The following is a 25,992-nucleotide window of genomic DNA, read 5'->3' as shown; positions in this document are numbered from 1 at the left end:
TGTTAACGGTTTACGGTCTCTACTGCTCGTTTCAAAGTCTTTGTTACTTCTTTTTCAACATGCTTATTTTAAGCTATTGATAACGGCTTAGTAAACTTAATAGTAACATATTTTAATTTAAATTAATTAAATACATAATTTAAAAGTGGAATAAGGATTAATATTTAAAAAAACGTTAACCCATTTTAAATCATTCAGCTTTAAATCAATTTATTAAGCAACTATAAATTAATTATAAATTAGAAATATAAATTAAAAATCTTACGTTTTGCCAAATGGGAGTACTCTGAGAACTGATGCCGCGCTAAATATTAACACTTTATATCCCGTACACTTATTAGGGCAAGTAAATGAAATATCTATAATGTAACTCAACGTAACGGATGAAAATGGTGGTGTGGTGGTGTATTTAATTATGGCAAAGCACACTAGGGCTATCTGCCTAAGGGGAGGGATGCCTTCGTGGGGCTCGTATACACATTACACATGGGGAAAACCATGAAAACACCCATGCAACGGCTGAAAATGAAATGATTCTACTAGAACATTTCCGATGTCAAAATTTCCGATCTCAGACTAAATGCCTCCTTTTAGTCAAGGTGTAAAGGACATCTAAAGTAGAATTTTGCCTTAAAACCAAATGCATACTTGCTAATGTAAGCCGAATTCAGTAAATTAGACAAAAACTTTAAATATATTTATTTAAATTCTATGGTCAAAAATACTTTTTATGTTTATTTAACCATTTGCAATAATTTGAGATGATAAATTCGAAATGCCCAAATATCAGTGGTTCTCAACCTTTTGTTTAACGCGAACCATCTAAACAAAAACTGAAAAACTTAAGTACCACCACTACATTTTACAATGGTTATTTTTTCCAATTTCTCAATAGAAAAAAATATATTTTGCCATTTGCACATACTACTGGCTCTTTCTGTGAAATATACACACATAAAAAATATTAGATTAAAAATTGGTTACCATTTTAATTATCAAAATTTAAGTTATAATACTTTAATTCTAAAATTTATTGTGAAATTTGGGTTTGATTAAGAGAGATCAATTTATTTATGTCTGGTCATGTTTCAGTTAGCTTTAAACGTAAATTAAGATCCACTTTTAATTTTGTTCTGTACTTCTTTTTTCTTCCCCTCCAAATAGAACATGGAAGAAAATCCTTGTTCACACAAATAGGTGGGCAGAAAGGCAATAAAAATTTAATAGCTTTATTTAAAATGCCTTTAAATTCTTTTTTTAGTTCAGCCAAAAGTTAACAAGTGTGTTATTTTTGAAATCTCCAGTTAGAGTTCAATCAGAGAAAATTTCTATCAATTGTTCTTTTTCTTCGCGAGATTTTTGAACTTAATATTTAAAAATACTTTGATTCTTTGCGTACCAACTATTTTTCTCTTCCGTACCACCGTTTGAGAATCGCGCTGGACTATATTAAATTAATAAACTATATTAAAATATAATTATTAATTCTAAATATAAATTTTATCCTAAATATTAATTTATTCCTAAATGTACATTTTGAAAAGAGAATAAATGATTTATAAATTCCGTTTAAGCATAAAATCGTTATATTAAAATAATAAAGAACAACACTGTGAAATATTCTATCAATACAAGATGTTTTTTACTTTCCATTTCATGCTGAAAATAATAAAGACTTATATAAGTTATATATTTAATACTGAAATTTATATTTCTGACACTAATTTAACAGATACCGATTAAAAGAGTAAGCATTTTTTTCCCTTCCATCGTTTTCTATTGTCTCTCTCCTCTCTCTTTTTTTTTCTCTCTTTTCACCGCAAATTCGCGCATCTTTCCAAAGAGCGATAAAACCTCGACTCCGTCAGCTCGGCTACTTATTCCAGCCTGCTGAAGCGAATCACTAACAGTAATAAACGAAAGCCAACAGTCGCTGTGCAACTACTGTGTTGATCTAGCTGTAGTTTGTGCTTTCCTGCGCGCAATACTGTTTTCGTTTTCATTTTTTTTTTTTCCTGCTGTCTCACATCGAGAAGTGTGATTGGATAGGATAATTACCTTCCTTTAGCTGCCGTTCGAACTCCTTTCTTCTCCCTTTCCCGCGTCGTGCTTCTCGCGATCAAGAAGAGCTAGCTCTTTTTCCCCAGCTTTTGGGATTTGGCCAGCAGGTGAGTACTATTTATAAGTACGTTTTCGAACATATTTTTGTTTATGTTACTTTTCACAAAAGCGAAGTTTTAACAAGAAAGGACTCCTTTCAGATCTTCTACCTATATTCTTTATTTTTCTTCGAACAGTCATTTTCACCAAATGATCTGTTTTGGATCTCTTCCTATCTGATGAGAGCCAACTTTCAGAAAGAACAGTGTCTCTAAACACGTGCACGTCAATTGGATGCTCGAATTTATAACCCACTGTTCTAGACCTAACTGAAAAAGTGGGTCGCAGTTTTACGCTCATTCAATTTCACTTTATTTTGTTTCGAGTACTGGAGATATTGTTTTACCGAATCCATTTCGAATGCACTAAGAATGCACGAACACCATCTGCTTTTGCTTACCGTATTGTAAGTGAATAAACATATTAGGTTCTGTGTAATTCTCAATTTTTAGCTCTAATGAACGTGAAGTGCAAGAACTTCACGTTAATTAGGGAGTTAATTTTAGTTAAATAAAATTAGTTAAAATGAACAAATTTTCGATTTAAAAGTGTTAATAAATTTTCATAAAGAGAAATTATAATATTACAAACATTCTCTGATGTAGTACTTTGAACTTTCAAACTGTAGGAGCAGTGAAGACGTGCAAATTTAAAAAAAAAAAAAAAAAAAAAAAGAAAGAAAGAAAGGGGGGGGGGAATCTTCATTGAAATGATTACAAAAAATTCTCACAATATTTTACATTTAGTTTACTTTTAACAGTATATTACTTGTTATCTATAATTTTTATTTTATCGCCTATAAAAAACCGAGGTAATGAAAATTAAAAAGAAAAGTTGAAATTTGAAAATGTTTCGGGGAGGAAAAAATCTGTCATACTGCAGCGGAAAATTCTTTTTGAATTGCTTTGGGGCAGAAATGAATATTTTTAAACAGCGTAGCAATATTTGAATTCGAAAACTATCAAATTTAGAGTAGCATAAAACACGTGATTAAATTTGTCATTTTAAAATTTTTATATTGGGATAGTTTGACATTGCATTACATTATTCATCTGTTAAAATTAGTAAATGACAGGAAATTTAATGCATGATACTTTTAAGGAAGGTAGTTTTTCTTGAAAACTAAGTAAAGTACATTTTATTAATACCATGAAACATTAAATAACATTAAATAATAAATGTACCTTAGGAAAAGCACTCTGATTTTGTTTTTTCCCTATTTATCTATTCATTTTTGTTATAAGTGACAACGTAAAAAATTATACTTTACGAATATTATTAGATGATTTAATTAAATTAAAAATTAAAATTATTATTTTAGGAAATATTTAAAATAATAATGATTTAAGGTATTTTCGAGGGAAAATTTGTTTTGTTGAAAAACTTCGTCAACTAATTTGGAATAAGCATCATCTATCAATTTTAAATCCATTAATACTGTTCTGAAAAATGAAATGTTTTTGCGAATTGATCTGAAATAAATATCATAAATGAATGTAAAGTGCATTAACATAGTTACATACTTTTTATAAAATACCACAGTCGTTTCGATAGATTTTTTAGAAGAGACGTATCTCAAAATAACACGCCTAAATTCATTTTAATCACTTTCCCAATATTATTTAATTAATTATAATTAAGCTTTGAGCCCTTTCCCATTTATTATATAAGGAATGGCAACACTTAGCGTATTCTGAGCATGGCCCTTATTTAAGGTTATAATTTTATTAAATCTTAAAAACGATATCTATGTTTTATTTCATAAACGAAGTGCATAAGCTTTCGTATACATAGGATTTCTATGCGGATTTTCTTTACTCATTATTTTAAACTTATCTTTTAAACTGAAGCGACATTATTTCCAAACAATTTACAAAGTTTCTGAATTACTTGAAGTTATGAAATAATCGTACAAAAGCGAAATATGTTGAAATACCTAGTTAAATTAATGGCGATTAAACAGTAGTATTTTGATAAAAGGTTATGTTAATTTATAAACTGAACTGCATGAATATAATTGGTCATTGAAGAAAAGATATTCCTTATTAAAACTGTAGATTAATGAATGTATAACCATGTATACTCAATTAATGCTTTATTTGATTTAAAGCGTCTTTTTTCCCTGAAAAAAGCGGTCCTTTGCTCCAAAATACTATTTAATAATATGACTTCATATTGTACTTTTATTGTGCAAAAAGAAAATATTCATGTGTGATGAACATCTAATTTTGTGAGGACTCGATTTGAGCAAGTTGGTAGGGAATATAAAATACGTGGTGGACGTTTAGTTAATTTGATGAATTCGAGGTATTGCTAAGTGTAAGGGGAAAAAATATTTTGTAGTGCAAGAAGTAGATGAGTGTTGAAATAAATAATTCATGAGAAAAGAGGTTATTAAAGTCGAATTAAGTCATTTACATCTGGAATAGATTGGATACATTAAATCTGAAAGTCTCAAGAACTGAGTTATGGAACTCTCAACTGCTGTCGGCAAGTTCTATATTTGTTTTGTCCTTTCGCATTTCCGGTTTTAACATCTCGTAATACAATAAAAACAAAGTTCTGACTTTATATTATTCTGATCTGAATTCAATGGATGGAAATTTAGTGGTATGACATGAAGAGCTTCAAAGATTCTGGCAGTAAAGATTATGTTATTCCATATTGGTAAAAAACAATGAACTTCCATATTTTAGGCCATTTTGTTATACAAAATTGAAGTAATAATTTTTATGATTTGAATTCAATGGGTGGAAATTTAGTGGTATGACATGAAGAACTTCAAAGATTCCGGCAGTAAAGATTATGTTATTCCATATTGGTCAAAAACAATGAACTTCCATATTTTAGGCCATTTTGTTGTACAAAATTGAAGTAATAATTTTTATCGATAATTAAATTACAATTAAAGTGTAATACAAGACCACAAATAAAAAACGAATATATTTTGTTGCTGTTTCATTGTCATGCTCGAGTAAATAAATTGCATTTGAGGCTACGATGTCTAAGAAAGTCCAGTTTATTTTTTGAGAGAGTGAGCAATACTTTTCAGTTTAGTAAATACTTCAGTTTTAATAAATACTTCAGTCTTCTAAATACTTCGAGGTGTCTATTGTTTACAGCTTGAGAAAATCGGTGTTCTGTTAAAAAAGAAAGTTTTGCCACTTGAAAGAGGTATTTGTTTGCAAGCCTCATGTTTAAGGGTTCCAGCGAATAATATGCGCAGCTACGTATTAAGTCTTTTATTTGTTAAAAAAGTGAGCAAAAGTAGTTAATTTCAATTAAATACTATCCTAGGAACAGTTTATTTTAAATTAGAGGATTATGTTCTTCATTTTTAATTTTTGGATGACTAATTATTAAATAAATAGACCTACTGTAACTGTAACTGTTTAGCAAAACGTATTTCAGATGTTAAACTGGAATCTATATACTAAGATCGGGTTGTAGTATCCTGTAATATATACTTTTAATCTTATTGTTTTTGCGTTTTGCCGTCTAACCGGGTAGTGGTTAGTAACTCTGACTGCTGTACCGAAAGGCTAGGTTTCAAATCCCGGAGAAGGCATGGACGTTTGTAAAGGTGTAATGTCTGTGCGGCATGTTGGCACTCTAAATATGAGGCTTGCCGAAAGTCCTCTTGAGATGTTGCTGGTGGGAGACCCTAGGATCCGTCCCCCCCCCGGGTTGCTGTCTTTCAAAACTGGGAGTCGAACTCAACAAAGTTATACTGTCATCTGTATGGTGAAATCAAACAAAGTTTTTGCAACGATAGGCGCAATCTTGCCTTCTTGCCACGATGAATTTCGTTGGCTTGCTCTGATATCAGATAAGCGAGATTGGTCACAACAACAACATTTTTGCATTTTTGAAAATTTTTTAAGTATTTAAAAAATATTTAAAAATTTTAATGGTAAATTATCCACAGTGTTACCCATAATCTCAAGTTTTGAGATTGCAGTTTTTTAAACGATTGAGTAAACGGCTGCAGTTTTTTTAAACGATTAACTATTAAGCATTTACTGAGATTTTTAACCGGGGAGTGAACTGATTCTTTGCAAGAGGTGTCTGATCTTACACCTGCAAGGAGGAGAGTAATATATACATAACCAAAAATTTACACGGGAATCCGAACATATACCTTTTATTTCTGATTTAGCAGTAAGACTCCTTTAACATCACGTCTCTTCCAGTGGCTTGCTAAAAGTTTAAAAGTTCTGAAATTTTCCTGGAGAAAGATTAGTTACACTGCCGCAAAAAAAAGTTTATATCTCCCGTTATACTGCACCGATTGACGAAATTCAAATTGTGTTTTCCATGTCTCGAAAGCACGACTTAGGATATATATTAGTGACACAAAATCGGACTTTTTCTGAAATAACATTCCATTTTTTTTCCATATTTCGATTCTACGACTCAGATTATGCCTAAATATTAAATTTTATAATTTTTGGTAAGAAATTTATGGAAGCAATCGAAGTAATATGTATGTATCATCGATTCAATATCTGTCTTCTAAAATGACTGTCATTTTAAATGTATAATCAATTGGAAAAGAAACAATAATTTTTTTGTCATGCTTATGAAATGTGAAACATTTGATTTCCAAGTTCTGTGTAGGCCATGAGATATTGTTTCTTCATCATTTTTTCTCTCTTTAAAATACTGACCATTTTTAATTACGCATCGAATGAGAAATCAGCAGTAATTTCTTTGCAATATCGTTCGTTTTTTCCTTAATATTTCCCGGCCCGCTGCAAAATGTTAACCATATTTAATTTTTCCGTCAGCTGAATAGAAACAGTTGTTTTTTGCCCTCAAGAGCACCGAATTTCGCATACTGGGAGAAAGTGCAAAATTGGTCATCAAATGAAATTACTTATTAGGAGGCAATGAAAATGAAATGCGAAAAACCGCAGGGGAAAAACAATACTCGTGGTGGCCGATAGTTTGTATCCCTTTTAGGTTGAAGAATTAACTGCTGTCGTGGTGTATTTAATTATGGCAAAGCACACTAGGGCTATCTGCCTAAGGGGAGGGATGCCTTCGTGGAGGACTTTCTAAGGGAAATTGGCTCGTATACACGTTACACATGGGGAAAACCACGAAAACACCCATGCAGCCAGCCCGTTCGCGGGATTCGAACCTCGGACCTAACTACCAGCTTAACTTTTGTCAGATGGTGCAGTTGAATATAGGTGAAAATCAGAAAGTACTAAAATGCTGTTTCCTCCCGTATATCGCGGGGTGCAAATTTTTAAGGCTGCCATATTGTTTAAAGTTTTTAGCCAAATTAATTTTAAATTTCTCCAAAGCGCATGTGGTAGCCACTTTTACCAAAAAGTATATATATATATATATATGTACTCGTTAATAAAATGCTTTAAGGATAATGAAAATTAAAATTGCTGTTACTGAAATTTAAATTAACTGATTCTGTTGAATAACAGTTTAAAATTGAATTTTATACAAAAGCATTATTTGTAGCTTAGTAAAAACAGGGATATTAAATAATGAACTTTGTTCTTTATTAATTGCCAGTTTTTCGTATCTTTAACTTAAATATATTATATGTCAGAAAAATGCCAATAATTTCAATAATTTGCAAGAAATAAAATATAAAAATGTTAGATAAAGGAATAGGGTAAACATAGTGCAGAACCCGTCTCCGAAAAAATAAAAGAAAGTTTCTAAATCGGTTTTTGAATTTAATTTGAAACGAGTTTCTTCAATCGCATTTAGCAAAAATAGCCTCAAGTATTGTTTAAAGATATGTTATAGCAGTTTGTCATGTGACTTCATGTATATCATATTCATTTTACTGTTGGAAGAAACAGTATAAATGTTAAACATTTTTCATATCAGGTATTTTAAATATATCTTATAATGTTAACAAATTAAGTAATTAGTGATTTCCCCCAGGAAGACCTATATGAAGAAACTTGCCTCGAGATAACCAAAGCGGTCTGCACCGCCCATGGTACCTTAAATTTTTAATGTTTGAAATCGAGAGTTTTGTTTTTATTATTGGAATTTCATACGCTAATAAAATATTTAAAAATTATTGCCGCTTCACTTGCTGGAAATATTCGCTAGGAAATCTTGTGTTCAAACTATTTAGTTTAAAAAATGCACAAATATGTCTTGAATAATTAAGTATTTTCCTTATTCTATAAATAAAAAGTGGAGTTAATTTATAATGGAATAATAAGAATAATAAGTACCATAAGAAGTTTTTCCAATATACTTCTGTTCTGTATTTGACTGGCTTACACTGGTGTGCAAAAATCAAGGACGAAGTCGAAAAATTAGCATATCAGCTGAATGAAGAGGCAGAGAGGACAGAAAGACCAATCAGGAGATTAAGTAAGGTGATGTACGGTAGCACATGAGCAGATATGCAGGTAGAAGTAATGGGGGAGTGTCTGAGTAGTATAAAGCATGTTGTCGGTGTAAGATCAGTATTTCTGGCAAAGAGATTGCACGCCGTATAGCAGTTAAAATCACACCGAGTTGCTGCCTCAGCGAGAAATGGCGAATAATCAATCTGTTAGACGACATCTGGATGCGTTTACCAGAGGTCGAATCATTGGGAAGTTGGAGGAAGGCCGCAGTGTGACAAGTGTGGCAGCAGAGTTCGGAATTGCTCACAGCATCGTTTCACGACTTTGGAGACAATTTCAAACTACAGGAACAGCTATCCGGGGGTTTAGTAGTCGTCGTCCACGAGGAACCACACCCGCAGATGACCGGTATATTGCCTTACAGGCCAGAAGAAACAGGCGGCAGACAGCGGGAGAAATCGCTAGACACACGACACAGGCGACTGAACGACTGATATCGCGTTTTACCGTGGCCAGAAGACTGCACGGTGGTGGTCCGTTTGCATGACGCCCTGTACGGTGCGTACCTCTAACGCCTGCTCATCGGAGAAGGCGTTCTCTGTGGTGCCGGGAACACCGGAATTGGAGAGACAATGAATGGGACGAGTACTCTTTACAGATAAGAGCAGATTCAGTCTGAGTAGCGATTCTCATCGCATACTCATCTGGAGAGAGCGGGGAAGCCGCAATCATCCCTCGAACATCATTGAAAGGGACAGGTATGGAGGTGGCGGTGTTCTCGTTTGGGTAGGCATCATGCTTGGTAGTCGTACAGACCTTCACATCTTCGACGCAGTTTCAGTCAACGGGACCCGCTATTGTAACGAGATTCTTCTTCCATATGTGCGTCTTTTTAGAGGCGCTATGGGTCCGCAGTTCCTTTTCATGGACGACATTGCACCATGTTGCACAGTAGCTGCCGAACAGCTCTTAGAGAGTGAGGATATTGAACGTATGGATTGGCCGGCACGATCTCCGGATTTCAATCCCATCGAGCATGTATGGGATTTTCTAGGCAGACGCTTGGCAGCTCGTACCTTACCACCAGTAACGATTCCGGAGCTTCGATTGGCGCTGCAAGACGAATGGGCAGCAATGCCTCAACAACTCATTGACACCCTCATTCTCAGCATGGGCAGACGCTGTGAAACCTGCCTAGCAGTCAGGGGAGATCATATCCCCTATTAAAGACCGGATGTTTCTTGCTGGACACCCATCACAGGGATGTTTCGGCCTTCAGTCGCATTGCGCTCCATGCTACTTTTTCAATAAAGCTTCTTTTTATCCCTCTGATTTCTCTTTTAGTAAGTGTTACTTACATTACTCATGTCCTTACGTATTGGGGATCTTACGGTATTAAATGTGTTGATTTGGAAAGCTTTTGTACAAAGTTATATTGAAAAAACCGTCTCGTCCTTAATTTTTGCACACCAGTGTATGTTCTGTATCTTGAATTTCTGCAGATTTATTGTTAAATTAGCAAGCTTATCGTATTTGTTTATCATAAAAATGTTTTGCTTTTAAGCTGAAATCTAAGTATGATGATTATATTTAAATTGAAAAGGAAAAAAAAATCTCGAAGAAGTTTTGCTAAATTTTTGTTGTGGCAAGATAGAAATTGTTGTCACGTCATTTACAGAAAGCCATTTGTTTCAAACCTTTCATATAGATTTACTGCAGGCTTCGTGCGCAAGTAATGCAATTAAAAAAGACCACAGTTACAAATAATAACAACATTTTGCTTTTTAGATATATGAAAATTCTGTACATAATACTAATTTACAACGAAATAATTATCATATTAAATTTTTTACTTGCTCCTTTTTCTCGTTTTACAAAATGTCCCGTGATCGTCTGAAAATGAAGTGATGAATTTATTTTCACTTTGCTCAGTAACAGCAGTGAATAAAATTATTACTACTTATCGCAAGAATACTGGAATGTTACATTTGCGCTTTCAATAACAGCAATGTTTGAAAGGCAAACTATTCTACAGTGAATATCATTATAAAGTAAACCGTAACCATGCTTTTTCTGGTAAATATGACGTTTTTAAGTTCATTTACTATATATTAATATTTTAGGGGATTTGTTTGCATAAGTTGCTGCATTTCCCTGCAAAGCAACAATCGAACTCTACTTACTTCCATCGTTATTCCTTCTATTTTTAGTTCCTAATTATTAATAGGTTAATTATGTAAGAAATAATGATATTATTAATTAATAATTCAGTTTCAGATTCTTGTATTCATTCTTTATAAATGACTCCATTTTTATATTGTTATTACGTTTATAAAATATGGCAAATATGCTGAATTTAAGTAGCATAATTAATTTAAATTTAAAGCAGCATAATTAATTTAAAAGGCATTTTTCAAATCTGCTGTTTCTTTTTATGTTCTTTAACACTATATTAAATTTAACGTGATCTATCAAAAATCAGAAATTCTGTTTAATGCAAATATGCTGTTTCAAGCTTAAAAACGTGAAGAATTTTGAATCCACAGATTTTAGCGTAACGAAATTATTTGTGAATAACATTTTTTTTCTGAGGTGCTGGAACGTAATCTGAATTTTTATGATTGGAAGCTTATTTTATATCATTTTATCGTCATCATTATTATTTTTGTTTTTATTTTAGTTTCTTTATAAATGTTTTTGCTTTATTTGTATTTTATATCCCTTTTCTTTTTCTTGAGAATTTTTCACTAGAAACGAGAATGCAAAGATTTAAAAAATGAAGAAGAAATTCGACACATCTCAGCATTTATGCAACGGATTCCAGAGCACAGCATCATATATTTTTGTTACCCAAGGAAAGCAAACTAATGTGAATCTCCCTCAAAATGTATACAGTTTTCTAGAAATCATCTTAGTTTCTAAAAAGCCAAAATCCAGTTTTACCTAACGGTAAACAAGTTGAATGCGATCGTTAATTTCTTCTTTACGTAAATAGCTAATATTTTGAGCTATAAATTGACTAATGAAAGCGATTTAGAAATCAATTTTATCTTCTTTGTCCTTGAAATCATAATCGGAGTAAAAGTGCTAAAGGTTTGAATGTGTTTTGTGTCGACGTTATTATTGAGTACTTTGTTTTATTACTGCTTTGTTCTCCATCAAAGATTTTGGTGTGACGATGCTTTTATTTTGCCTTTTTTTCCCCTACTGGATGCTTTCGGCCTTTTCGGGGCGGGGGGGGGAAGCATTTTATTTGCGCGGAGGTTTCATTCTCCATGTTTCATCGCACTATTTCCACTTGCAGTTTACGATATGGTTGAATTATTAGCCAGCTATCTTACAATGATGAACAGTAAAGGCTTTTTTTCTTTGTAGACTGAAAAATTTCTATACTATTTATTGTTCTAAATTACTAAATTTTAAAACTGGCTTCTCATAAAAATTAGTCGACTGATTTCTTATACAGAAAAATAATATTCTTTCATTAAGCTAGAAATGTGATCAACGATATGCTTGTGTTAAAACACGAGATACTTTTATGAATTTTTTAAATAAGGTACAATTGGTTGAGTTTTAATAGTAGTACTCGAATTAGCAGTTATTTAAATGTAAAGCAGAAAACAAGAAGAATTCTTAGTACACATGGGATATTTGGTTTTAGCTTCGCTTGTCATGCCAAAATTTTAAAAGCTGATGTAACAGAAACTGTTAGTATCACTAAGCTAATGTGGTCTTACTTTCGAATTTAAGTCTAAAAGTACAATATAAAAACAAGTTTTTAAAAAAATCTTATTGATTTCAGTAAGTTTATGTACTCTTGTATGGAAACAGGTTTTGTTTTATATAACCACATTTGAAATAAATAAAATCAAAGTAAAATTGTTTTGTTTCTATAAAATTAAAATAACATATTTCAAAATTAAAAAAATATTGCATGACAAGCACAAGCATGTTTGCATTGTTTATCCATTTTCATGGATTGCATAAAAATTGCAGTAGTATAATTATGCGTTTTTGAAGCCGAATATCTGTTTTGTTAGCTTTAATTACATCCTTACAAATGCTGATTTTCAACAATGCAATTGAGCCAGTTTCCCTTAGAAAGTCCTCCACGAAAGGCATTCCTCCCCTTAGGCAGATAGCCCTCGTGTGCTTTGCCATAATTAAATACACCAACAATGCAATAATAAATTTAAAATTTATTTCTTTAATTAAAATTTTTATTATACTTACAGGTATAAAATTAGATTACAAATATGTAAACGTTTTTTTAATAAACATCCCTTATAAAATTTTAAAAAATTCTTACTTTGAAACCCCCCCCCCAAAAAAAAATTCTGAGGCAAAAGACTAGGGAACTTTGTATGATCACATTCAAATCGGTATATATATATATATATATACTTAAGCTAACAAAACTAATGCTGTTTTTTTTTTAAATTTAAATTTTATTATTCTCTTCTGATTTCATAAGTACTGATTCTAGAAAATAAATGAAACTTTAATCTTACATTTCTGCTTTATGATTTTATTTTCCTTAACACTTTAGCCGCCTGTTGTTAGTGTTGCTTTTCACAAAAATTATATATTATAAAGTTACAAATATCTGAACATTTTAACTTTTGTACATTTACAAAATATATCAAAACTGTGACAATAGGCTCTTTAGGCTAAAATTTAGAAAATATTTTGCTTGATTACAAAGCGAAAATCTATGCAATTTTTCTGCTTCTGTGCTAATAAATGAAAAAATAATATTTACACATTTTTCATTATAGATGTGAGACAAGTATTTAAGAGTATCTAAAGACTTTTTTAAATAAAAATCCCTTTACAATTCATTTAGGTATAATATAAATTTGCCAAATATAAAAATAAATTTTCTTCCCTAGAAAAATGTAAACCCTTATTATTATTGAGTTGAAACTGAAATTAGAGTTTTGTGATTATGGAATTATAATTTTAATAAAAGATGTTAATAATTAAATGCTTCAAAATATTAATATTTTTAATTGAAACATTAAAATATGTCTAAGGTTTTGAATCAAAATATAAGAAAGTATCTAAGAAAGTAAAAATAGTTGAAATTTGTTGTTATGCAAAATTTGCTGTGATTATTCTGCTTAAAACGTTTTGCTAATTTAGCTTTTTGTACTGCTACATGGTAAATCTTACATATTATTCTGCAGAATGAGAATACACACTAAGCTGAGTTGAATAAATATTTAAAACGTATCTTATAAAATTATGCAAGTATTTATTCTATAAACTTATTTACAATTATTATAGTTAGAATCGAATATGTAATACTGTAGTCAATAACACGTCAGAAGTTCAGTTATCTCCTGAGATACATATAAACATTGTGGACTAAACGCATTTGTCACAATTCATAAAGAGCTATAAAAGTATGAACTTAAGTTTTATAATCTGCCTTGAAGTATCCAGCATTACTTAATACAGTTGAATCTATTAACAGACACTTACTCAGTAAATGATAGTTCCTGAATTCCCGGACCGTTAAAGACCAATGCAATCTTAGTTAATGGATATTCCCATAAAATGGGCAAACGGTCTAATGAGCGTCCAACAAATCTGGAGGTTCGATTATATTTTCCAGCACTTTTGATTTTGTCGGTCCTAGATTTTTCTTCGAAATTTTAGCAAATGTTTATAACAATTTTCTGCGGTACCTTTCTAAGCTATCAAATTGTCTGAGGTGGATTTTTATTCATAGTCAGTTTTTAGAGAAGAATTTATTGTTAATTTAACCATTCCGTAAGCATTTCAACGATGAATAAAATATATTATGAAGCTTTAATCGCGTTTGGTTTATAAACTATATGCAACCTTTAAAATTAAAAAAAAAAATTCTTCTTAAGAGAAAAAGATATACTTTTTAAGTCACACAAGGAATTAGTCCAGGTCTACTTATTATACCAGAAATATGCTGGAGTTATGTCACCGCTATATGAGCTAAATGAGCAAACAAAATTTAAAAATCCCGACAAAAATCTTTCAAATCTTTTCAATTTGATTTCAAGCATTTTTCTTATATCAATTACATTGCTCTACAAATTTTGCCCTTTTGCAGAAAAGATCCAAACTTTTCCTTACTAAATTTTTCAATTCCTGAACATAAACATGCACTTTATTTTCTAAGACCGGATCTTATTTAGAAGTTATTGGAAAATTCATGTTATATTTTAAACCCCATAAGTAATGTTTTATTCATATTTTGAGTATTCAGTATGATTGAAAAATAGAAATGAAAACAAGCTAATAAACTTTTTTCTTCTTACGTTTTGCCTCTTGAATGTACCTTTTATTTTCCAAAATGGACGCTTGTTTAAATGTAATCAAAATAAGTAAATAAATAAATGAATGCGATTTTTCTTATTAAAGTAATTTTTTGTGTATTGGTTAAGTTAATGGGCATAGAGAAAGCAGCGTCATCGCTGAGTTTATAAAAGTACCACGTGTGAAAGATGTGTAGGGAGTCAGTCCTTTTTACTTCCTTTTACGAAGTAAAAGAAGTATTGTAATCACGAAAAATTCCAAGTACCATATTCCAACGAAAATATCCATTTTGACAGCTATCGAATGCAATTTAACGATGCTTTTGCGTGACATCTGTACGTATGGACAGAATAAAGGACTCTTTTCCCTCTAAAAATTATAAAACTGATTTAAAATGGATTCAGAAGAGATTTTTTTCGTGCGTCTGTACGTACGTGCGTATGTATGAATGTATCTCGCATAACGCAAAAACGAGTAGCCTTAGAATGTTGAAATTTTGTATATAGGACAGCTAATAAGATGTAGTGGTGCACCTCCCTTTTTGGTGGCAATTGGCCGCACCAGAAGTACATAAATAGATATATACATATACCCACTCGGCTCCATGAGCTCAGTTTCTTTACTCTTATATGTTTGTAAGTTGTGCATTTTTTGCTTTAAAAATGATTGAATTATGTTGTTCTTATCTTTTGGTTAAAGTTTTTATGCCTATAGTTAATTTGCATGCGATATTTTTAGAATTATAAACAATCTGAATGTTGTTTAAGTGCGGCTGAGTCTAAATTTTTTACCATAGCAGCCATATTTGTTTACATTTGAAACTTCGCAGAGTAGTGAATTTGTTGCCAATCTAGAGAAACTAAGCGTCGCAACAACAACTGTTTATATTTTATTTGTCTAATTTCTTTTATACATCGTTTTAGATTTATTATAGTATTTGAATAGAACATGTGGCAACGATTAGATAATTCTCCAGATGATATAATTTTTGCGCATTCTGAATTATAAAATTAATGAGATGTAATGCTGTTAAGTGAAGCTAGCGCCAGAGTGTCGCTATGGTAAATAAATGTAGTGAATTTTAAAGAGTGCATTTATTCTCTTGTGGTTTATGCGCTATTGGTGAAGTAGATTTAATTCAATTCAATAAGTTTAAATGAAATGCAGGAAAAAATGTGTATAATTTAATATTCTGTGCAAGGAAGTCATGTGGTGTACATATCAGATTTTTTTGTAGTGTAAATCCTTGACACGAAAATCGATCGGTCCACAGTCGGTTGTGATCTCCAAATTTGTATCCAAAGTACAAGAAGCATGCTTTTCTTGTTACAGGAATAATTTCACATTTTATAGATTTAAATATAGCTACTTCACATATTCAGCATCTGTAAAAAACTTGTTTGGCTTATTCCCTCTTGACGTGGCAAGAGATTTGTTAGAACTCCATCACAAAAGCTTTAGCAGGCATGCAATGCAAAAATTCGACTCAAAACACAAAACTCTCATGTAAGATAAGTTCTTTAAACGGCTGCTTATAGACAGTCAATGCATGAAAACTTAGTGAGTTGTTTTCCTTAATAGGGAAAATGATGCAACGAAATGTTGCAATGTTATGTTATAAATAAACATCCCTTTGTAATATTTTGATGCCAAATGAAAGGCGATATGTTCCTGAACTTTCGGACCGTTTTAGCTCTTCTGTATGATACTGAATAACAGTTGAAACTTTTGTGTATATCTCTTGTAGTTTTTACACCGTAAGGACAGTTCATCTCTGCTGACAAAATGAGCTCATGAATTTTTATTTTTAGCTGTAATTAAATCATTAACGGAAGTATCCTGAAGTGAACAAAGGGTAACACCTATTTTTTGTGCCCAAACCTTTACACTGGGCTTGCGATATGCTATTTATACTTTCAATTAAAATTAAGTTTATTTCTTATCGAATGGTTATTCACACAAATGTTCCCACGTTACCATAACATTGGCAGATACTCAGTATTCCCTCATAGTCATAGTGGCTGAGTAGTTAAGTCCACTTAGTTTGGGTTCGATCTTAGGCGAACGGGCTGGCCGCAAGGTTAATTTTAATGGTTTTCTCCGTGTGTAATTTTGCATTGAATCTACCTGAATATTATTTCATTCAGTCGTCCTTGCATTTAAATTAAATCTAACCCCATTTAATAATTCGTAAAAAAGTAAAACAACATTTAAAATAAACAATACTCTATTCCATACGCCTTAAGGAAATCAAACATAATTTTTCCTAATCTTTTCTTACTGTTGCTATACACACACACAAAACAAAACAAAAAACGCCCCAGAAAGTTTTCTATGAACGAATGCCATTTCTTAGATAGGTAGCCCTCGCAGCTTTGTCATATTCAAATAACATAATCTTACCTAACCCCCACTTGTAGAGGATTTTTAACTGAGAGACAGGCAAAATGAGCAATGCCCTCGCCGGGACTCGAACCTCGGACCTCTCGAATACGCGCCGAGTGTGCTGGACACAAAAACATGCTAAGAAGGCAGGAGAAATACCTTATACCACAATAAGACCTTAATAAAAAACATCCATTTCCTCTAGCATTATAGCGAAATGAAAGCCAATCGAACTCTTTTACTATCATTTACGTGATCAGCTACTGTCAAAATGTAGAGCAGTGTTATAAAAGTAGTATTATAGTAAATTCAGGGATTATAAGTATTTACTTTCTGCAGAAGATTCGACCGCTTATAAGATAATTCATTGCATATTCACTTTTTAATTCTTGGCAAAGTTTAAAAGAAATTTGCAAAAATGTTACGGAGCATCTCTACTATGGCAAAATTAAATTATTGTTCTTTTTTGTAAAAGTTCAAGACCTTTTTATCGCAAAAGAATCGTAGTTCGCAGTTTCATTTTTGATCTCAATGTTATGAGTCTCGCAATTACTATTAAAACCTGAAACAAGTGTCAATAGTTCACTGTAAATATACATAGTTTTAAATTGCTCCTATGAGGTGTAGGACGAATGGAGGAGAGCCCGTGAGATGCAAACCTTTATTTAACAATACTTTCAGTTCTTTCCCATGCCGCAGCTGCCCTTACTGAGCTGTGCGAGTCGCAATCATTTTAAAAGGAATGCTTTTTGTGTTCGTGTTTAGTTCTGACCTTCGTCCAATAAGCGCATAAGTAGTCATGACAGCCTTAAATGTTTTGTCTATGTATAATGAAACCTCTGTTTATGAACTTAATTGATTCCTGACATTCGATCGTCAACCGAAATGTTCGTAAACCGAAACAATTTTTCTTGTCCGGCATTAATATGAAATGGATTAATTTGTTCCTGGATAACAGATGATTACTTATTTAAATTTTACAATAGTACTTTATGCACAAGTTCATAACCCCAAACCGATGGAAATCGTTACACAAACATAAAAATCACAATATTAAACAGGTAAAAAGAGAACGAAAATGTAATTTTATTTTACTGCTTCTGTATAAAGAACAGTGCACGGAGAAGGCGACATAAGTGGAAAACAATAATAAATAAACAATAAGATATTATTGCTTGGATGTGAAATTTCCGTCCATGAAAATATAAATAACTCTCTTTAGAAGGCATCTTATTTCATTTTTTTTTTTTTTTTTTTTTTTTTTTTTTTGTCTCTAAGAGCCACTCGAATTGCTGGAGACTCACTGGGCCTCTGTTTCACTCAAAATTTGTCCAATATCTTGTTATTGCTTCCATTTTTAAGATGTTTCTAAAGTAACACATGATCTTTGTCACTGAAAATGCACTTGTGTTGTAATTTGCTAATGCTTTATTAGGGCGATGTAGTTAAAACTTTGCTTCTTACCCTTGTTGCATTTTGTGGATCATAGAAATAAAATCATTCTTTTTCTCTTCTTCGTTTCAAGACAGGACTTCCACAGACGTTTTTTTTTTCCCCTGTTTCTGTTGTTGTAGTTCTAGTTGAGCTTACTTTTATGGTCCTTTGATAAGTTCTCCAATCTTTTTTGTTAACTTTCTAACCCATGGTTAGGAACACAAAATCATAGATAATAAAAAAGTCCTAAGTGACAAACCTCTCAGAGTCTCAGCCTACGATACAATTTAAACATAATTTCCTTCAGTCAATTGCTGCCAGGCTTTGTTAATGAGAGCAAAGCAATGAACAATATTAAAATTATATTTCTGAAAATTCTTGAGCGTTGATTATGTGGCATAGTTTACCTCAAAACACCTTGCGAAAATTGCCAATTTGAGTATTCGTAACTAGAGACACCGTTCGTAATTTGAGGCGTTTTTCGCTCAAATAATTTGTCCGTGAAGTGAGGCATTCATGATCCGAAGTTCCACGCTATTTCCTAAAACTTTGTGTTTTTTAGTAACTAAAATCACATCGAGATATATTGCAATGGAAGTGTTCTAGAGTCATTAGGATGTTTTGAAGCAGGAGATCAGAAAAATGTGCAGCGCCCTCCCCGGGACTCGAACCCTGGACCTCTCGAATACGCGCCGGGTATGCTTCCAATTACACCACGAAGGCATGCAGAAAGAAGGGAAAAAATACCTTATAATGTAAGGCATAGTTTTTCCATTAATCTATATATATGTTAGTTTTTTGTCTCCAAAAATACTAAATATTTTGTTTTGTGAATGCTCACTTTTAAATGTCACTTTAAAAAACCTAAAATTAGTATTTTATTTATTTACGTATTTATTTGTTTGTCAATGAAAGAAATCTGCCGAAGAATTTCACTTTTATTGAGGCGGGAAAGGTGAAATGCGAAAGTATATGCAGCGTTGGTTTTATGCAGTGATTGAAATAAATATAGCTGTTTATAATTTAGCATATGGTTTAAGGCATTTTCTGGTAGGATTACTTGATTCCTTGCGAAAAGCGGTAGAAAGTGTCATTCTTAGCAATAAAATATATTGTTATACTTCCAGTCTTTCAAATCAAAAAAAGTTCAACAATTTTCATCTTTCAACATTGCATCATGTGAACATAAAAACTGCAAACATAGTGAGTGCTCTTATGGATATCGCTATTATATATTAATAACCGAATTTCTTTTTTTCTTAATTACAGAGGCTTTCGTGCATTTTTTAGACGCTTTTGCTTTGCTATAACAAAATTTGTTTGCTTGGAAATCTGTTTTTTAACGGCAGCTATATTTTTGAAAGTATTAATTATCCTCTGCTAATGGACAGTTTTATTATTATGCAAAATGGCGGTTTTAAAGAAGCAGTAAATGGAAGGCTATTATTGTGCTCTTTTCGAAGAAAATTATTCTAGTTAGTACAAAACATCGTGAAAGCCATTGTTTTCCGATATCTAAAGCTACGATAGGTAATATTATCAAAAAGAAAGGAGAAAAACGTCAAAGTTTGGCTTCAAGGGAAAATATTAATCCAAATAATATCCAAGGAAGAAACGAACTACCTGCCTAAAAGGAGGGATGCCTTCATGGAAGACTTCCGAAGGGAACTGGCTCATATACACGTTACACATGGGAAAAACCACGAAAACGCCCATGCAGCCAGCCCGTTCGCGTGATTCAAACCTCGAACCGAACTACTATAATGTCTAGCGACTTTACTATTTGGCCGCTGGTGGTCACTGTCTCAATGGATGAATCTTGGGTAAAGTTAAATGACCGCAATAAACAGAGATGCATTTATTATTATCAAAAAGAAGGAAAAATCCTAGACCATGGTTCAAAGAATCTAAAGTTTTTCAAAGGGATTAATGATTGTTAGTGGTTTTTCATATAAAGGCAAATTAAAATAAATAGAATGGAGAAAAGTGTTAAGATCAATTCCACATATTATCAAGGAAATATCTGAAAACCAGTTTTCAAATATGAAATACCTTCTCTTTAGCCACAATGCCATCAATCAGTAGAATACCTTTAAGACAAGGCAAGTAGCCACAAATCAAAATCCACTGTTGATTTCCTGAAAAAAATTGAACAAGAGACGGTTATCAAGTCCTACTCTTCACTCATATTCCTACTAAATACTTTGATGTATCGCCCATGGAGTTTTGGACTTTAAAAAAAACAAATTGTCCGAACGTCGACCTACAATCCTCCTTGGACTCTGGAAAATTTTTAAAGAGGAGTGAGATAAAATACCTCTTTTGATACTAAAAAACTTTAGTTTCATGGAAATTACGGTGTAGAAAGATAGTGAAGGTTAAGGGTTATAAAATGAAACATTTAAAATATAAAACATTTAGGTAAAACATTTCTTAAATGCAATGCAAATGGTCTAAAAAATGTGCGAACAGCCTTTGTTATATGGCAGACCATGCATTTTTACCCTACCGAATTTCTGACGTTCAATTCATCATCATTACTGCCACCAATTTTATGATATCCAGCGTAATCGCTCTCTTTTCCAGTTTTCAAAGAGTATTGTTGCGATATTTTGTTTATGCCGTCTGTTTATTATCATATCGCTATTTTACTGTTATTTTAAATGTTTGGTATAGTTGCTTTAAAGCAGGGGGGACTTCACTAAATTTATACTTCCGTTTCAGCATAGCCTATGTGCTAGTACGATACTCAATACTTGATTTTGAAGTAAATGTAAAGAGTTGTAGAGTCAGTAGGTATTTTTTTGAAAGCAAGAGACATGAAAAATGAGTAATGCCGTCGCCGGAACTCGAACCACGGACCTCTCGAATATGCGCCGAGTGTGCTGACTATTTCACCACGAAGGCATGCTAAGAAGGTGGGAGAAATGCCTTATATGCTCTCCCTTTTAAAGGGTGACTGGGGATTATGGGACCCAATAGCTAAATCTTGGTGGTGGAGAATTATTATCCACCACCTCTTTTAGTTCAGGCGTCACTGCAGAGACATTAGGTTATTTCGAAGCAGGAAACATGAAAACGAGCAGTGCCCTCGATGGGGCGCGAACCACGGACCTCTCGAATACGCGCCGAGAGTGCTGATCATTACACGACGAAGGCATGCTAAGAAGGTGGGAGAAGTACCTTATAAAGTAATGCTTAGTAACACACGTAGGACAATGAAAAACATAAGAAAAATATGTGTCATACAATCCATTTCCTTACTTCTAAGCTCTAATTTTTATGCATCTCATAACTTTTATTAAAATACAAAATCAAATGATAATTTTTTAAAAATAAGAAATTAAGTCCATAAATAATATCTAAAAATAAAAACTTTAATTTTAATAAGTTTTACTGTATAATTATATTATGAAATATAAAGAAGGGGAAAAAACCGGACAATTTGCATATATCTAAAACTCAACCGAATGGAAAATTACGGCATCAGAAAGAGGTCATGGAAATGTTATATGGTAACTGCATGTTCAATTACATGTGCAACAAGCTGATATGAGTCTCCCGTTTCCAAATGCATTTGATTTCTGTAAATTTGTAGAAGCTATATTTCATGGTTTTATGATAAACTACTCAGAATTTTATACTTGTGTATATAATTGTTATAGATTTTTTTATGTTAAACTGAATAATAATCATTTCGTTTTGCTTGCATTTCACTACAACTAAACATAAATAATAAGAAAAACAAGACATTAATTGCAACCAAATTATTACATGAAATATGAAAGGCTTTAAAATACTAATAAACTTCTAATGGCCGGATAGGATAAAGTATTTTGTATGCTTATAATTTAGAAATAAAAGGAAACAAAAAAGAGAAAAATTGTTCATACCATTTTTATCATTATTACGTTCTCGTATTTAAAATATTAGTCATTCTTCTCTACAACGAAATAGCGGGTGTTTCTCAAGGTTGCAGGAAACTGACTAGTTTTATTTGATTCCACTTACATTCAGACTTCCCTTTCAGTAGGTTTCACATGATATGCAGACAACAAAGGTTCTAACAGATATCAAGACAACAATACAGGTATTTAAAAATGGCATACATAAACAAAATTTAATAGGAACTTCAGGAAGCAAAACACAGTTATGCAGTTGCATTATATTTGGATAAAGTTTTAACATACTAGAATTATAATAAGAAGAATTTGACAGAATTAGATAATATTAAGAATTAGACAATTTATTAGATATATTATGACATATACTCATTAAGTAAACAATCATCTGTGATTTCAGGAACGATTTAATCCATTTTACATTAATTTTTATGGGAAAAATAGTTTGTGTTTACCAGACGAACAGTCTCCAGGAACGAATTAAATTCATGAAACGAGGTTTCACTGTAATCTGAATTTCAGATTTAGGTTTGGTTTATTTAATTACGGCAAAGCACACTAGGGCTATCTGCCTAAGGGCAGGGATGCCTTCGTGGAGGACTTTCTAAGGGAAACTGGCTCGTATACACGTTACACATGGGGAAAACCACGAAAATGGCCATGCAGTTAGCCCGCTCGCGGGATTCGAACCTCGGACCGAACTACCAGTGTTCAGCGACTTTACCGCTCGGCAGCTGGTGGGCCCGAATTTCAGATTTAAAAAAGAAGTCTTTGACTGTTGGTTCAAACTAAATTCTGACTAAAAAATAAACTGGATTAATCTTTTGCATTACTAATGTCTCGAGATATGAGCTCCACCTAAATAAAATTTTAAATACATGTTAATTTCTTAATTTAACTTTTTGATGCCTTTGAATTTTTTTAGCGAATTTAAAATATTTTTAAATGAATTTTACTTTTGTGGAGTTTTTTTTTTTTTTTTTTCATTACTAGCTCTCTTTACAGAAATTCAAATGGAAGTAGTATATGTCTGTCTTTCTTCGCTGCTAACATATAAGAATTTCTCATGATCACATTTCTTATGTAGTTCTGTTATATTTAAATCACAAGTTGTATAAATTTCGAAGAAATGTAATGTTATTTAAATGTAACGAATGGTGAAATATATGTAATGCAAAATCGATTCTTTAAAAAACTGTTAATTGCATAGAATTAGTGCATAGAATCCTTTTTAACGCTATTGTTTTGGTATCACTTGTCATCATCGGCGGCCTAGTACGACCACCTAACCATACAAGTCATTCCTCGTTTCATTCTCAGTGATTTAACGGAGTGGTTGCTTAAGATTCTTATGCGTAACATTTATGAGTCAGATCTTTTCAGAAAATCCTTCAAGAAAACACATTCTACAGGATATATAATCCATTATTGCTTTTTTAAAATAAACCCTCGTACAAAACCTATACTTTCATTAATATTTATATATAATGACTCTACTTTTATAGCAAGAAATAAAAATAATATTTAATGCTTCCCTAATTTGGTATGTTTTTTATAGAGAATGATGATGGTTAGATTAAATTAGATTATTTAATTAAGGTTAAGTATATACGAGAACCTGCCTATAACAAGTGATATACTCGTAAAGAATTTTCAGAAAGAAATTGCTGGCATTCACATTGAATATGCGAAAGACAATGAAATTCCTACACAACCAACTCATTAGATCACCAGAAATACTAGAACCCGGAGCAAATTATCAGTATCTCGTTGGGAAATTAAATTGTACGAATACAAAAAATTTCCTCCTACTCTTGCAATGGAAATGGTCTTTTGTCGTATTACCTCACTACCATTTTCACCCTCTGCCGAGCAGAGATCCTTTGTTATCGTAACTTAATACAATCAATTGCTTTAGAAATAAGATGATGAAAAAATATCGTATTGAAGAAATTTAGTTAAGAGTCGTTAGGTTTATTTCGGGCATGAAATATCAATGATATGGATTCGAATTCCGGACCTCCTGAGTGCTAGTCGGAAACGCTTCCAATTACACCACGAAGGCATGAGATTAAGAGAAAGAAAATACCTTGCATTTTCTTTCATTTAAAGGGGTAGTGAAGAGGAGGAACCGAATCGTCAAATCCCGGTTCACAATTTTAGTTCGAGCCCCAATGTAATTATTTAGAATCTTTATGAAACCGGGAAACCTGAAGAATGAGCAATGGGCTCGCCAGGGTTCAAACTCCGGACCTCCCGATTGCCAGCTGTACGTACTTATTACTTGCCACGAAGGCATGCGGTAAGAAGAACGAATAATCCTCACGATCAACATCTGCATAGATTCAGAAATTTCATCTAATTTCTATTTGTAAAGCATACATAACTGCCCAAACTTCACTTCAAGTTTTGACTGATTTACTACCATTAGACCTCTTAGTGAAAAGAGATGCAACAACTGCTCATGTAATCAGACTAAATCTTTCTACTACACGTTGGGACCAAAATTATCTAAGAACTCACTATGAAAGATAAATTTAACACAAGTCCTAGCATCCCTAGAAAAGTGGTGACATGAAGCTACTGGAAGATGGACAAGTTTTTTTTTTTTTTTCCAAAGATTACCAAGCCTCTAGTCGCATACAATACCATACTCTAGTGCAATATATACCAGGTTTGTAACAGTCGTGGCCTTTTTTATGCCTATCTTCATAGATTTAGAAATCATAATTCTCCAATGTATGAATGGGGTGAGGATGGACACTCAGACCTTTACTTTTTCGATTGCTCTTATACATGATCATTACATATACGAAAAGCGACTGAAAGAGCCTGGCCATTGTGGACCATAAACAGTCTTAAGAACGATAAAGTAGAGGTACAAATGAGAAACATTTGGGAAGACTAACACCACCAGCGTTAAACTAGGCTTTACTTTCGAATATAATTATATTGCTATTCATATGTTATTGTTTATTAATTACTTATATATTACAGTTTATTAGAGAGTTTATTAGTTATATTACTAAATTTATTTCAAGTTTGTATTATTGTTTATGCACTTTTATAGGCTTATTACTATTATAATGCATTTAAAAAGTGTTATAAACTAGAGTAAGACATATAAACTAATCAAACTGTACCGTATTATACGGTTAGCGTTTTTAATTTACATTAATAACTTTATATCAATTATAATTAGATTTCTATTGTCATATTATATAAGATATATACTTGTTTAAAAGTTATTGATTTGTAATTTTTAGCTCAAAAGGGCTTTAACCCCCGAATGGGAGTTTAGTCTCGAAACGGGATTTTGCACTGTCCACTAGAAACGGCTGTATCACTTTTCAAGTTGTTGCAACCAAATATTATCGCCCTATATTATTTATAAAAAAAAGTAAGTAATGAAGAATTTGCATGTATGTATGTATGTTCCTCGCATTGCGAAAGAACGACGGTACCTA

General features: G+C 32.2%; 1 protein-coding gene across 1 annotated transcript in view; it reads left to right on the top strand.

The window, feature by feature from the left end:
• Window positions 1-2,012: 2,012 nt before the first annotated feature.
• The window catches only part of LOC118191680 (sodium-dependent phosphate transporter 1-B-like), a 319,865-nt gene continuing 295,885 nt past the window's right edge, over window positions 2,013-25,992 (top strand). The window contains exon 1 of the mRNA XM_085819491.1: window positions 2,013-2,168. The gene's annotated coding sequence lies outside the window, so the exon portion shown is untranslated. The remainder of the gene's footprint in view (window positions 2,169-25,992) is intronic.

The sequence above is a fragment of the Stegodyphus dumicola genome, chromosome 6 (assembly GCF_044657685.1).
Source record: "Stegodyphus dumicola isolate Sdum_Otavi_A_Nest chromosome 6, ASM4465768v1".
Lineage (NCBI taxonomy): Eukaryota > Metazoa > Arthropoda > Arachnida > Araneae > Eresidae > Stegodyphus > Stegodyphus dumicola.
Note: the sequence above shows the minus strand (reverse complement) of the source record. Positions and strands in the feature narration are given on the sequence as shown.